We start from the raw sequence: 16263 nt of genomic DNA, 5'->3' as shown, positions 1-16263 counted from the left end.
CCATAAACATCAATGCCTTTCTTAAAATCAATACACAGAAGTATATATTTTTAAACCTGCATATTTAGCTAAATGAAATCCAGGTTAGCAGGCAATATTAACCAGGTGAAATTGTGTCATTTTGCATTCATTGCACGCAGTCAGGGTATATGCAATACTTTGGGTAATTTGTCAGAATTTTACGTAATTATGACATAACACTGAAGGTTGTGCAATGTAACAGGAATAACGTTTTGTTTTCGAGATGATAGTTTCCGGATTCGACCATATTAATGACCTAAGGCTCGTGTTTCTGTGTGTTATTATGTTACAATTAAGTCTATGATTTGATAGAGCAGTCTGACTGAGCGGTGGTAGGCAGCAGCAGGCTCGTAAGCATTCATTGAAAATAGCACTTTCGTGCGTTTTGCCAGCAGCCCTTCGCAATGCATTGCGCTGTTTGAGTTCAAGCCTGTCAACTCCCAAGATGAGGCTGGTGTAACCCATGTGAAATGGCTAGCTAGTTAGCCAGGTGCGCGCTAATAGGGTTTCAAACGTCACTCGCTCTGAGACTTGGAGTAGTTTTTTCCCTTCCTCTACATGGGTAACAGCCACCCTGCTTCGAGGGTGGCTGTTGTCGATGTGTTCCTGGTTCGAGCCCAGGTAGGAGCGAGGAGAGGGACGGAAGCTATACAGTTACACTGGCAATACTAAAGTGCCTATATGAACATCCAATAGTCAAAGGTATATGAAATACAAATTGTATAGAGAGAAATAGTCCTATAATTCCTATAATAACTACAACCTAAAACATCTTACCTGGGAATATTGAAGACTCATGTTAAAAGGAACCACCAGTTTTCATATTTCTCATGTTCTGACAAGGAACTTAAACGTTAGCTTTTTTACATGGTACATATTGCACTTTTACTTTCTTCTCCAACATTTTGTTTTTGCATTATTTAAATCAAATTGAACATGTTTCATTATTTATTTGAGGCTAGATTGATTTTATTGATGTATTATATTAAGTTAAAATAAGTGTTCATTCAGTATTGTTGTAATTGTCATTATTACAAAAAATAAATAAAATAATCGGCCGGTTAATCGGTAGCGGCTTTTTTTGGCCCTCCAATAATCGGTATCTGTATCGGCGTTGAAAAAAAATCATAATCGGTCGACCTCTAGCCAGGACCCATCCAGGGCCATGAAACCGATGGCGGCCCCCCTGTGAAAATGTCAAAAAATAAGCGCCTCACTCAGAAGGTCAATTCTTTATCCTCTGAGATAGAGCAGCTAAAAACGCTTTGCGTTCCTTCAAGCTCCCTGAGTCGGGACCCTATAGCACTCCCTCCAGCATGGAGGATGCAACAGAGGACTCTGATATCTGTGATGATGACCTTCTCTCCACTCAGTCACTCAGTTACAGACCACCTTAAAGCTTGCACCCTCAACCAGGAGATTACATCTCTTGGAGAAGGGCACGATCACAAAAGTAAAAGCATCAGAACAGCAAGATGGCTTTTACTCAACCTATTTACCTGTTCCCGAAGAAAGACAGAGGCTTCCGTCCAGGTCTGTATTTAAAATGGTTCAATTCTTCCTGAAAGTTCTCCCCTTTCACATGTTGCGGACGGTCAGTGTTCTCTAGACCGTAGCCGCAGGGGAATGGTTCACGTCCCTGGACTTAAAGGATGCTTACATTCACATTCCTGTGTTACCAGAACACAGGCATTTTCTACAATTCGCCTTCCAAGGCTAGGCATATCAGTTCGTGGTATTACCCTACGGCCTCTCCCTGGCGCCTCATGTCTTCACAAAATGCATGAGCGCAGCCCTGAGCCCCCTCCACCTTCAGGGACTCAAGATCCTTCCTTACCTCGACGACTGGCTCATCTGCACTCCTCTCGCGAATGTGTGGCTGAGGGCACAGCGCTGACACTGAACCACGTCACCGCACTGAATCTTACTCTGAACAACGAAAGAGCAACTTCACATCAACCAAAAGGTCACCTTTATTGGCATGGCTCTGAACTCCCACACTATGAGGGCATGTATAACACCTCAGCACGTGGACAGCATTCTTCTTCTGCAACAATTCCAGTTGAACGCGCTGGTGAAGGTACGAATGTTCCAACAACTGATGGGCATGCTCACGGCGGCCTCCGCGGTGACACCGTTAGGCATGCTGTCTTTAAGGCCGCTATAAGTGTGGTTCAACAAACTTCCACCTCCGCTTGGACCCCAAGCGGGACAGAAACACCAGAATACAGGTGACAAGAGCGTGCTACTCTACTCTGTTGCCATGGAGGAAGAGAACCGAACTGACTACTGGTGTCACAACTGACGCTTCACTAACAAACTGGGGAGCACGGGCAGAGCTGGAGGAAAGAGCACATCAACGTGCTAGAAATTCAGAATCACTTTCTGATGGTTCTCAAACACAAACATGTCCTGATACGATCAGACAACACATTGAGTGTTCCACATCAACCATCAAAGGGGAACGAGGTCTGTACAGTCCCTACAGGTGGCTCAACAACTCCTGACATGAGCCCTACCACATCTGGCCTCCCTATGAGCCATTCATCTCCCAGGCAAAGTGAATGAGGTGGTGACTTTTTGACGCGACAGAAACCGCCCCCTGTGGGAATGGAGACTTCACCCGCAACTAGTGAAGATTATATGGCAGCGGTTTGGAAAGGCACATGTGGACCTGTTCGCCTCAGACCAAACATCCCACTGCTCCCTCTGGTTCTCTGGCAGAGTCCAAGAGCCCCCTGGACGTGGACGCCTTAGCCGACACAAGGCCAGAGGGCCTACTGTTTACTTTCCCTCTGATCCCCTGATCTTAGCAACGCTGCACATGGTCTCTCAAGCTCAGCATAGGCTGCTGCTTGTTGACCCCAGATGGCCAGTGAGACCCTGGTTTCCAACCCTGCTCAGTCTTCTGGAGGGAGAACCATGGCAGCTCCCTCAGACAAAACCTGCTCTCACAGATGGATGGCAGGATATGGCATCCCAGCAAAGACCAATTGCAGCTATGGGTGTGGCCTCTGAAGAGCCCGACCCTCTACTGATCAGCTGTGATCCTGCTTTTATCGAGACGTTACAGAATAGCAGAGCCCCATCGACCAGGATGATGTATGCTGGTCGCTAGAAGCTGTTTACCGAATGGTGCTCTACCAGGGCGGAGGAACCGGTGTCCTGCTCTGTACCTGTTATACTGAGCTTCCTTCAGAAACGATTGGACTCTGGTTGCTCTGCCTCTATATTGAAGGTGCATGCTTCAGCCATATTGGCTAACCATTTACGCATCGATAGAAAATCGAATCTGCCAATTCTTAAAAGGTGTCTGGCGGCTGCATCACCCCAGGGCCTGTCCACGCGGCATCTTTGGATCTGCCACTAGTATTGGAGGCTTTAACGAAACCTCCCTTCGAGCATACGAAGGAGCTGGACAACCATTTTATCTCTGAAAATGACTTTCCTCTTAGCTATTTCATCAGTGAACCGTGTGAGTGAGCTCCACGCACTCTCTGAGTCCTGTCTGCCTACAATGGAAGGCAGACAACCTAGGTGTGACCTAATGGCCCAATCCAGCCTTTTTGCCTAAGGTTTTATCACCCCTACTGCCCCTCTCCTTTCCAGAATGTGGAGGAGCGAGCAAATCTCCTGTGTCCAGTCTGTTCCCTCAAACCCTATATGCAAGCCTCGGAGCACTACGGGAAGTCAGACCTACTGTTTCTGTGCTTCGGTGGGAAGTCAAAAGGCCTTGCATTGTCCAAGCAGAGGTTTTCACACTGGGTTGTGTATGTCATTGCTCAGGTCTACAAGGGTGTAGGGCTCTCTGTCCCAGAAGGTGTGATATGTCACTCAACCAGAAGTGTCGCCACATCCTGGGCTGCGCTGAGAGTTGAACCACTGAATGAGATATGTACAGCTGCTACCTGGTCGTCGACCTGCACGTTCTCAAGATTTTGCAAGGTCAATGGACTCTGCCATACCTCCAGTGGCACAGGTGCATTGATCAGAGGTTAATAGTGATATTCCTTGCGACTCTGTTGGTATGAATCATCCATACTTTCAACCGTATTGATGGTCTGAAAGGTATGAAGTAGAATGGAAGTTACGACTAACTATGGTTCTACGAATACCTGGAAGACCATCAGTACTTTCTTGTCACTCGTAATCTTTTGGCGAGAAGATTCTTTGAGGCAATGCGTGGTCTGACATAGGGTTTTATATGATGCTCAGGGACACGTCCTCCCACTCTGTCATGTCACCGGCGTGACTTCGTTGTTATTATTACTCAACCTGTGCGGAGTGCCTTCATGGTCAAATTGCTGCAAAGAAACCACTACTAAAGGACACCAATAATAAGAAGAGACTTGCTTGGTCAGGAAACACGAGCAATGGACATTAGACCGGTGGAAATCTGTCCTTTTGGTCTGGTGAGTCCAAATTTGAGATTTTTTTGTTCCAACCGCTGTGTCTTTGTGAGACGCAGAGTAGGTGAACGGATGATCTCTGCATGTGTGGTTCCCACAGTGAAGCGTGGAATAGGAGGTGTGATGGTGTGGGGTTGCTTTGCTGGTGACATTGTCTGTGATTTATTTAGAATTCAAGGCACACTTAACCAGCAAGGCTACCACAACATTCTGCGGCGATACGCCATCCCATCTGGTTTGTTTTTCAACAGGACAATGACCCAACACACCTCCAGGCTGTGTAAGGGTCATTTGACCATGGAGGAGAGTGATGGTGCTGCATCAGATGACCTGGCCTCGACAATCACCGACCTTAACCCAATTGAGATGGTTTGAGATAAGTTGGACCACGGAGTGAAGGAAAAGCAGCCAACAAGTGCTCAGCATATGTGGGAACATCTTCAAGACTGTTGGAAAAGTATTCCAGGTGAAGCTGGTTGAGAGAATGCCAAGAGTGTGCAAAGCTGTCATCAAGGCAAAGGGTGGCTACTTTGAATCATCTCAAATGTAAAATATATTTCGATTTGTTTAACACTTTTTTTTGGTTACTACATGTTAGCTCTTGTGAGTTTGTTGTGTGGGTCTTTTGACTCACCATGTACACCGGGTACAAGAAAGACTGTTACTTGAAGATGCTAATTTAACCCTTGCTAATTCACTCACACTTTCTCTGGAAATTAAATCCGCCACTGAATGTGCTGCTAAAATAGTTGAAACACAAGCTTACCCCACAACAAGTGCTATTATTACGGTGCAGTCAGTGCAGCAGCTACACACTAGCTATGAAGTGTGTGTGAAACATTCAACCGCCGCAATACAGCTAGCACAGCTTCACCAAGGGTGCCTGCAGAAGCGCTGTGGAAATTGTCGATCTACCCGTCAAGCTTCAAGGGCTCCAGATTGCTTGACTAAGAGCCAGACATGCAGATGTCAAAAATGTTAAATACATTTTCCACACCTGCTATCGCATCAGCGCAACCGCATGCCTACGGCAACCACAACACACAGGCAGTGATCCATACAGTTGGGCCCCACTCAGTGAACTTTAGTATGTGCCCTCTCTACCTGGAAGAGAGCTACGTTCCCGCTCTCCTTGACACTGATGCCAAGGTGTCTTTGCTAAATGCAACAACATACAACCAGTTATTCCAGCACGTACCGCTGCAGCCTCCGTCCACCACACTCTTTGGCTACGGTTAGAGTAAGATGGACATCATCGGCCTCCTCCACCTCACAGTACGTTATGGTTCCAAGGCCTTAGACTCCTTCCCGTTTCAGGTCAGATGCCAGGGCGCAAACATCATGGGCCTGAACAGTTTTGTCCGTCTTGGATTCTCTCTACAAGACAACAGTGGAGCCAAGATACTTCATGTGTCTTCTCTGTGGCATCAACAGTATCCAGAGTTGTTCAGTGGTTTGGGATGCCCGACTGCATTCACACACAAACCGCTCTTGGACCCCAAGGTTCCTCCTGGAATTCAACCTCTGCGTCGGATTTCCTTGGCCCTCCGCATGTTGATGAGGAACTCCAACGCTTCGTGGCAGAGCATCTAATCAAACCCATCGACGCCTCTCTCTGTCGAACCTGGTGATTTTTCAGAAGAAATCAGGGGGCATCAGAACCTGCATTGGCATACAAGCAGCCAACAAAGCAGTTGTGCCTGACAAATATCCAGGAGCTCACAACACACTTCCATGTCTTCTCCAAAATCCACTGTTGACAGGACTATATGCAGGTTCCTCTTCATCCGGAGAGCAGGAACTACCGGCCTTCACCACTCACACTGGACTGTATCGCTACAAGCACATGGTTTTTGGCCTGAGCTCACCACCAAGTTGCTTTCAGAAGATCATGACCAACATCATCGCCGGCTGCCCTGGTGTTGTGGTCTACCGAGATGACATTGTGGTGCATGGGTCAGACTTGCCACTCATGATGAGCGGCTACAGCACGTGTTCACCAGCCTCAACCGCTATCACCTCACACTGAGAAGTCACACTTTTCAGTGTCAGCCATAGATTTTGTGGGGTTCCAGGTGTCATCGAAGGGCATCTCTCCACTGCAGTCGAATGTGGATGCCACCCCCACAACAGCTTCACAGTTGGCATCATTCCTTGGTATGACCGCCTACTACAGTACATGCTGTTTCTACCAGAATATTCCTTCATCACGTCACCCCTGCGACAGCTTCTTAACCTGTTGGGTCTAGGGGGCAGCATTTGCACGTCTGGATAAAAAAAATGTACCCGATTTAATCTGGTTACTAATCCTACCCAGTAACTAGAATATGCATATACTTATTATATATGGATAGAAAACACTCTAAAGTTTCCAACTGTTTGAATGGTGTCTGTGAGTATAACAGAACTCATTTGGCAGGCAAAACCCTGAGACATTTTCTGACAGGAAGTGGATACCTGATGTGTTGTATTGACTTTAAACCTATCCCATTGAAAAACACAGGGGTTTAGGAATATTTTGGCACTTCCTATTGCTTCCACTAGATGTCACCAGCCTTTACAAAGTGTTTTGAGTCTTCTGGAGGGAGATCTGACCGAACAAGAGCCATGGAACGGTGATGTCCCATTAGACACCTGGCGCGCTAGTTCATGTTGGGTACCCTCGTTCCAATACGTTATAAAAGAGTATGCATTCGTCCACCTTGAATATTATTCATGTTCTGGTTAAAAAAGGCCCTAATGATTTATGCTATACAACGTTTGACATGTTTGAACGAACGGAAATATATTTTTTCCCCTCGTTCATGACGAGAAGTCCGGCTGGCTTACATCATGTGCTAACGAGACAGAGATTTTTGGACATAAATGATGAGCTTTTTTGAACAAAACTACATTCGTTATGGACCTGTGATACCTGGAAGTGACATCTGATGAAGAGAATCAAAGGTAATGGATTATTTACATAGTATTTTCGATTTTAGATCTCCCCAACATGACGTCTAGTCTGTATCGCAACGCGTATTTTTCTGGGCGCAGTGCTCAGATTATTGCAAAGTGTGATTTCCCAGTAAGGTTATTTTTAAATCTGGCAAGTTGATTGCGTTCAAGAGATGTAAATCTATAATTCTTTAAATGACAATATAATATTTTAGCAATGTTTTCTAATTTTAATTATTTAATTTCTGACGCTGACTTGACTGCCGGTTATTGGAGGGAAACGATTTCCTCAACATCAATGCCATAGTAAAACGCTGTTTTTGGATATAAATATGAACTTGATAGAACTAAAAATGCATGCATTGTCTAACATAATGTCCTAGGAGTGTCATCTGATGGAGATTGTAAAAGGTTAGTGCATCATTTTAGCTGGTTTTATGGTTTTGGTGACCCTGTCTTTGACTTGACAAAACATTACACACAACTCTTGTAAATGTACTGTCCTAACATACTCTAAATTTATGCTTTCGCCGTAAAACCTTTTTGAAATCGTAAAACGTGGTTAGATTAAGGAGATGTTTATCTTTCAAATGGTGTAACATAGTTGTATTTTTGAAAAATTAGAATTTTGACATTTATTTGGATTCAAATTTGCCGCTCTTGAAATGCACCTGCTGTTGATGGAGTGCACCACGGGTGGCACGCTAGCGTCCCACCTAGCCCCAAGAGGTTAAGCAGGACACTCCTTGGAATTGGACTCCGGCCTGTCAGGAGTCGATCAAGGAGCTAAAACGCCTTCTCACCACGTCTCCAACCCCTTGGCTCATTTCCACTTGAACTGCCCCACGCTGGTGACCTGCAACGCCTCAGCAGTGGCTATGATGGCTGTCCTGTCTCAGCTGCATGATGACGTGGATAAGCCCATAGCTTTCGTCTCTCGCGCTCTTTCCGACAGAGCAAAAGCACTCAGTAGGGAGCGCAAGGCTTTTGCTTGTGAGAGATGGCATCTCTACCTTTTTTTTATGGTCGCTCCTTCACCCTCAGAACAGACCTGACAGCCCTGATGTCCAACACTGGCGGGGGACACAGGGCCCTCCATCTCCAAAGGTGGTCAGATTGCCTACAACAGTATGATTTCCAAGTACAGTTTACTCCAGGAAAAGACAATGTAGCAGACTTCCTGTCCCTCCCCATCACCTCGCAGAGCTCATCTACTCAAATGGTGACAGATGGGGAAGAGGAGTTGGTGCATCTTGTCTTCTCTCTACAGAATGCTGTGTCCCTGCAAGAACTCGAGGACGCGTCAACTGCAGAACCATCATTTGGTACACTCATTGAGTACATCAGGAACAGATGGCCTTCCCACATCCCATCAGAACTGGAGTCATTCTCAAGTGTGAAAATCAAACTGTCATGCTGGGGTGATGTCTGCGTCGCACGCTGGCCACTGTGCAGTGATCCCTTTGGCCCTCGGGTCGTGTAATGGCGATGCCGAACTAAGGTCATCTCGGCATTGTCAAACTGAAACAGCGGTGTCGTGACATGTTGTGGTGGCCTGGCCTAGATTGTGACCTTGAAGAGCTCATCAGGTCCTGCACGTCATGCCTCATCAGTGGGAAGACGGGCCCACCTGCTCCTTCCCTTGTACAGCCCCTGGACTGGGCATTTGGAGCACCTACAGCTCGAGGTTTGTGGGGAGCTACACGACGTCTCACACCATCAAAGGTTGCTCATTGTGCTGTATGACCTTCACTCTAAATGGCCCAAAGTCACCCCAATGGACACAGTCACAGCGGAGACCATAGTCAACTTTCTGGATCAGCTCTTTGCTCGCTGGGGCCTGCCTCAGGCCATTACCACGGACAATGGACCCCAGTTCCTGTCGAACCACTTCACCTCTTACCTAACAGGCAAAGGTGTTACCCACATCCGTACTGCTTTCTATCACTCGCAGGCAAACAAGGGGGGTGGAAATATTGAATCGGTCTCTAACAAATGGACTGTGCGCGCACATGGCCGAAGGTTGCTCTCTGGGGACTGTACTCTCCCAGACCCTTCTCCACTACCACACAGCCTGTCACTCCTCTACGGGAATCTCCTCGGCCTCACTCATGTTGGGGCGTGAGCTCTGTGAAAAGGGATCTGCATGGAACCCAAAAGGGATCTACCTAGAACCAAAAATGGTTCTTCAAAGGGTTCTCCTATGTGGACAACCGGAGAACCATTTTAGGTTTCTAAGAGTGTACAGTCGTGGCCAAAAGTTTTGAGAATGACACATTAATTTCCACAAAGTCTGCTGCTTCAGTGTCTTTAGATATTTTTGTCAGATGTTACTATGGAATACTGAAGTATAATTACAAGCATTTCACAAGTATCAAAGGCTTTTATTGACAATTACATGAAGTTAATGCAAAGAGTCAATAGTTGCAGTGTTGACCTTTGTTTTTCAAGACCTCTGCAATCCACCCTGGCATGCTGTCAATTAACTTCTGGGCCACATCCTGCCTGATGGCAGCCCATTCTTGAATAATCAATGCTTGGGGTTTGTCAGAATTTGTGGGTTTTTGTTTGTCCACCCGCCTCGAGGATTGACCACGTGTTCTCAATAGGATTAAGGTCTGGGGAGTTTCCTGGCCATGGACCCAAAATATCAATGTTTTGTTCCCCGAGCCACTTAGTTATCAAATTGTGAGTGAGCCCACTCCCTTGGCTGAGAAGCAACCCCACACATGAATGGTCTCAGGATGCTTTACTGTTGGCATGACACTCGACTGATGGTAGCGCTCTCCTTTTTCTTCTCCGGACAAGCTTTTTTTTCCAGATTCCCCAAACAATCAGAAAGGGGATTCATCAGAGAAAATGACTTTACCCCAGTCCTCAGCAGTCCAATCCCTGTATCTTTTGCAGAATATCAGTCTGTCCCTGATGTTTTTCCTGGAGAGAAGTGGCTTCTTTGCTGCCCTTCTTGACACCAGGCCATCCTCCAAAAGTATTCGCCTCACTGTGCGTGCAGATGCACTCACACCTGCCTGCTGCCATTCCTGAGCAAGCTCTGTAGTAGTGGTGCCCCGATCCCGCAGCTGAATCAACTTTAGGAGACGCTCCTGGCGCTTGCTGGACTTTCTTGGGCGCCCTGAAGCCTTCTTCACAACAATTGAACCACTCTCCTTGAAGTTCTTGATGATCTGATAAATGGTTGATTTAGGTGCAATCTTACTGGCAGCAATATCCTTGCCTGTGAAGCCCTTTTTGTGTAAAGCAATGATGATGGCGCATGTTTCCTTGCAGGTAACCATGGTTGACAGGGGAAGAACAATGATTGCAAGCACCACCCTCCTTTTGAAGCTTCCAGGCTGTTGTTCGAACTCAATCAGCATGACAGAGCAGCTGGTCCTTTTGTGGTAGGGCTGAAATGCAGTGGAAATGTTTTTGGGGGATTCAGTTCATTTGCATGGCAAAGAGGGACTTTGCAATTAATTACAATTCATCTGATAACATTCATAACATTCTGGAGTATATGCAAATTGCCATCATACAAACTGAGGCAGCAGACTTTGAAAATTAATATTTGTGTCATTCTCAAAACTTTTGGCCACGACTGTAGTCTTTGTTGTCTGCAGGTACCAACAACAATGCTCAGACAGAGGAGGCCCAGGAAACGGCCCTGCCGGGGCCAACATCAAACTGGTCAGCTCAACACTTCTCATAGAGCGGCACCTGGTCAAATATCTGCTGGCTGCAGGTGAGCAGAACCGCTCCAACTGGACAGCCTCTCTGTTTGGTTCTCTCAAACCAAACTCTACCAACCTCTATTTGAGATTCTCATCCTCAATTCATACATTCTGGAAATTCATTGGGCTATCACCAAAAACCTCAAGTTTTTCCTTTTGTTAATCAGATCACACAACCCTTGGGGTGTAATTTACACCTGTGTTCTTGTCCTCAGAAACCAATGTCCATGTTGCCACACAGACGTGGCTGACGTGATTCTGCAGACGGGGGCTGACCTGGTGAGACCTCTCCCTAATGCTCTGGCCTGGCCTGATCTCTGGGAAACAGTTCATGTCAGGAACATAGCCTTTTTTGCATGAGTTGTTCACACGTTTGCATAAATGTGGATGAGCTTCCCAAATAGCACCATATTCCCTTTTATAGTGCACTACTTTTATCAGGGCCCGTAGGGTTCTTGTCAAACAGTGCACATTATAGGGAATAGGGTGCCATTTAGGGTGCTGCTTGGGGGTGGTTTAGATGCATGACTGCTTGAATAGGCTCATGTGTTTCCATGTGTCCATTTGACTCACTCCTGTCTTTGTCTGTCTTGCAGAATCATGAATCGAAGAGGGGACCAGAACCCCTCGAATGAAAGTCAAGCACGACCAATGTTTAGTGAGGTCATTTGCACTCACGATTGTAAGCATTGGTTATCCTACTTTTCTGTCATAGTTTTAAGGAAATTCTATTTAGTTAAAACATTATATCTAGTTTGATTTTTGCTCTGTCATGCATGTAATGGCCAAGGGCATAACATGCATGCCTAATGCATGCATTGCATGCCTAATGCAATGCATGCATTTTTTATCAATCAAATTTATTTATAAAGCCCATCTTACATCAGCTGATGTCACAAAGTGCTGTATAAGAAACCCAGCCTAAAACCCCAAACAGCAAGCAATGCAGGTGTAGAAGCACACTAATACAGTCTTCTCACAGTTTGTATTTTTTTTTTGCTGAATGCTCATGCATTTAGATATTTTTGTGTGTTGTTTTTTCATTCACACTGGCCAGAAAGGAGATCCATGAAGTGAACATGGACAGCATCTCTAAGCCTGATTTCTCATAGGAGGACGGTAAGGATGGCTCACCTAGGGAGCTCTACACTCACAATTCCACTTATTTCAGGAACTGAATGGGCATTCTTAAGGAGAAATCACATGTCTTATTCAACTGAATTGAGATACAATTGATCTGTAACTTTTGACTTGCTCGGGCTAATCCCAGGGTTGGACGGGACAGTGCATTTCCTCAAAATCAAGGTAGTCCCTGACAGTTGGAAGATGGACCTGAGCGAGATCTTAGAATCGTCGAGGAGGACAAGGAAGGAAAGGAGAGCGAAGAGGAGAAAGAGGTGCTAAGGGTGGTCACACAATTGTGGTGTCCTAGCTCCTCAACTACCCCAACAACATTGTTTCGGGCCCCATGCCAGACTTATCTCATCTCTCACCCCCCTCCCAAGACACCTCTCAGGTTGGGAACACTGGTTTACAAACAGACAAACATCTACTGTACTTCTACAAACATGTATATATTGACATGAAATTTGTATAATTGATACCAAATATACTTTTGTAATATCTTCCCTAAACCAAATAGGCTCCATGACTTCCATTCCAAGCCCTGGCCATGGTAGTGCCTCCCCAAGAGCCAGACAGGGTACCCTCCAACATCACAATACCTCCACTTGTCATCACAAAAGGTCAGTCCAACAGTAAATACAGGTCTAGCTTTGTTAATTCCCTGACCAACAAGACAACTAGACAGCAGTTGAGTGCCCCAGGCATCAAAGCGTTATGATTACTGTAATATTGTATGGTACTGTACAACCTTGTAGCTAACTGGTTGTGTTGTCCTGTGTGGCTGTCTCACGTGGCTCCATGCAGAGGCTGAGCCCCCTACAGGTTAACGCCGTTGCTGCAGAGTGCATTGTGGAAGAGACTGAGAGCAAGCTGAATGAGTTGAGCCAATGGATCTCAGCCATAGAGAAGGCAGAGCTGCAGCAGAAGAAAATCCTCAAGGAGCAGTTAACCAAAGTGTACATGAAGGTCAAAGGCCTGAAGGATGACCCAGGTAATTTATGTCACATTATCTAAACTCTTACTCATATATCACTTCTAAACTGACAAATTAACATCAAATATACCTTTTACAAATACATTAGCATGTTTAATACATTTGTTTCAAGCAATAGAGCATATGCTTTGAATACTGGTCTGTTGGGCAAATATGAAGTTTTTGGCAAATTCTAATATCACTTTGCTCAATTTGTCGTGTATGGCTGTTGAAATGTGCAGAACATTAATCAGCTATGCCTGCCCCATATGTAAGGCCCTCTGAGTTGTTGCTGGTGACACTTTGCTTTATTGACTGTGTCACAGAGGAACCCAGAATGCCTAGCCCTAACCATGTTTTTCATGGTTAGGGCTAGGCCCCTTAGATCCAGTGAAGGGAAATCTTAATGCTACAGCATACAATAACATTCTAGACGATTCTGTGCTTCCAACTTTGTTGCAACATTTTAGAGAAAGCCCTTTCCTGTTTCAGCATGACATTTCCCCCATACACAAAGCGAGGTCCATACAGAAATGGTTTGTCGAGATCGGTGTGGAAAAACTTGATTAGCCTGCACAGAGCCCTGACCTCAACCCCATTTAACACCTTTGGGATGAATTGGAACACCGACTGCGAGCCAAGCCTAATCGCCCAACATCAGTGTTCAGCCTCACTAATGCTCTTGTGACTGAATGGAAGCAAATCCCCGCAGCAATGTTCCAACATCTAGTGGAAAGCCTTCCCAGAAGAGTGGCGGCTGTTATAGTAGCAAAGGGCGACCAACTCCCATATTAATGCCAATGATTTTGGAATGAGATGTTCGACGAGCAGGTGTCCATATACTTTTGGCCATGTAGTGTATGAAATTAACCCCCCCCCCCCCCCCAAAAAAAAAACATCTCACAGGTGTAGCAGGTTGTGAACTCTGCAAACAACGTTTCCACTCCGAGAATGAGAATGGTAAATGACTGTAGGCTTCATTAATCCTTGCATTAACAGAAATGTATGTAACGAAATGACAGGGATTAATGGTAAATGAGGACATACAGTACCAGTCAAAAGTTTGGACACACCTACTCATTCAAGAGTTTTTCTTTATTTTTTACTATTTTCCACATTGTAGAATAATAGTGAACACATTAAAACTATGAAATAACACATGGAATCATGTAGTAACCAAAAAAGTGTATTCTTCAATGTAGCCACCCTTTGCCTTTAAGACAGCTTTGCACACTCTTGGCATTAGAGTATATATACATACATACACACAGTACTACATTAACTTAATACATCTAGATGTTCCGCTAGCGGAACACCTGCTCCAATATCCAATGATAGGCGTGGCGCGAAATACAAATTCCTCAAAAATCCAAAAACGTCCATTTTTCAAACATATGACTATTTTACACCATTTTAAAGACAAGACTCTCCTTTATCTAACCACACTGTCCGATTTCAAAAAGGCTTTACAGCGAAAGCAAAACATTAGATTATGTCAGCAGAGTACCCAGCCAGAAATAATCAGACACCCATTTTTCAAGCTAGCATATAATGTCACAAAAAACAAAACCACAGCTAAATGCAGCACTAACCTTTGATGATCTTCATCAGATGACACTCCTAGGACATTATGTTATACAATGCATGTTTTGTTCAATCAAGTTCATATTTATATCAAAAACCAGCTTTTTACATTAGCATGTGACGTTCAGAACTAGCATTCCCACCGAACACTTCCGGTGAATTTACTAAATGACTCACGATAAACGTTCACAAAAAACATAACAATTATTTTAAGAATTATAGATACAGAACTCCTTTATGCAATCGCGGTGTCCGATTTTTAAAATAGCTTTTCGGTGAAAGCACATTTTGCAATATTCTGAGTAGATAGCCCGGCCATCATGGCTAGCTATTTTGACACCCACCAAGTTTGGTACTCACCAAACTCAGATTTACTATAAGAAATATTGGATTACCTTTGCTGTTCTTCGTCAGAATGCACTCCCAGGACTTCTACTTCAATAACGAATGTTGGTTTGGTTCCAAATAATCCATAGTTATATCCAAATAGCGGCGTTTTGTTGTGCGTTCAAGACACTATCCGAAGGGTAAAGAAGGGTGACGCGCCCGGCGCGTTTCGTGACAAAAAATTTCAGAATATTCCATTACCGTACTTCGAAGCATGTCAAACGCTGTTTAAAATCAATTTTTATGTGATTTTTCTCGTAAAAAAGCGATAATATTCCGACCGGGGAAACCCTGTTTTCGTTCAAAGACTGAAAATAAAAACATGGAGTCGTCTCGTGCACGCGCGCGCCAGTCTCATTGTTCTCAGATCGACCACTATCCAAATGCGCTACATTTTTTCAGCCATGGCCTGCAAAGTCATTCAACAATCTGGCGCCTTCTGAGAGCCTATGGGAGCCTTAGAAAATGTCACATTACAGCAGAGATCCACTGTTTTGGATAGAGGTGATCAAGAAGGCCAAGAAATAGTCAGAGAGGGTGCTTCCTGTTTGGAATCTTCTCAGGTTTTGGCCTGCCAAATGAGTTCTGTTATACTCACAGACACCATTCAAACAGTTTTAGAAACTTTGGAGTGTTTTCTATCCAAAGCTAATAATTATATGCATATTCTAGTTTCTGGGCAGGAGTAATAATCAGATTAAATCGGGTACGTTTTTTTATCCGGCCGTGAAAATACTGCCCCCTATCCATAACAAGTTAAAAAACAGGTAAAAATACACCTTATGGACTGTGAAGAGACGCACACAAAGGTACAGACACACGCACACAAGCGCTAGCACACGCACGTATATTGTAATATTGTTGTATGGTGGTATTATACATTTTATATTGTTCATATGTAGTGATGTAATAATGTTATATGATGTACTGTTTTATCTTTTGTTTAATGTGTGATGTAAGTGCCTTTGTGTTTGGACCCCAGGAAAAGTAGTTGCTGGAGATGATCGTGGACTACAGGAAAAGGAGGGCCGAACAGGCCTCCATTAACATCGACGGGGCTGTAGTGGAGCGGGTCGAGAGTTTCAAGTTCCTTGGT

General features: G+C 44.9%; 1 long non-coding RNA gene across 1 annotated transcript in view; it reads left to right on the top strand.

Moving 5' to 3' along the window:
- The window catches only part of LOC106608195 (uncharacterized), a 19632-nt gene extending 3369 nt beyond the window's left edge, over positions 1–16263 (top strand). The window contains exons 3-11 of the long non-coding RNA XR_001329408.2: positions 10656–10768; positions 10988–11109; positions 11314–11377; positions 11695–11780; positions 12156–12217; positions 12369–12614; positions 12741–12843; positions 13028–13214; positions 16150–16263. This is a non-coding gene — a long non-coding RNA (uncharacterized lncRNA). The remainder of the gene's footprint in view (positions 1–10655; positions 10769–10987; positions 11110–11313; positions 11378–11694; positions 11781–12155; positions 12218–12368; positions 12615–12740; positions 12844–13027; positions 13215–16149) is intronic.

Source organism: Salmo salar, chromosome ssa06 (assembly GCF_905237065.1).
Source record: "Salmo salar chromosome ssa06, Ssal_v3.1, whole genome shotgun sequence".
In the NCBI taxonomy this organism is placed as follows: Eukaryota; Metazoa; Chordata; class Actinopteri; order Salmoniformes; family Salmonidae; genus Salmo; species Salmo salar.
This window is presented reverse-complemented; position numbering and strand designations above follow the sequence as displayed.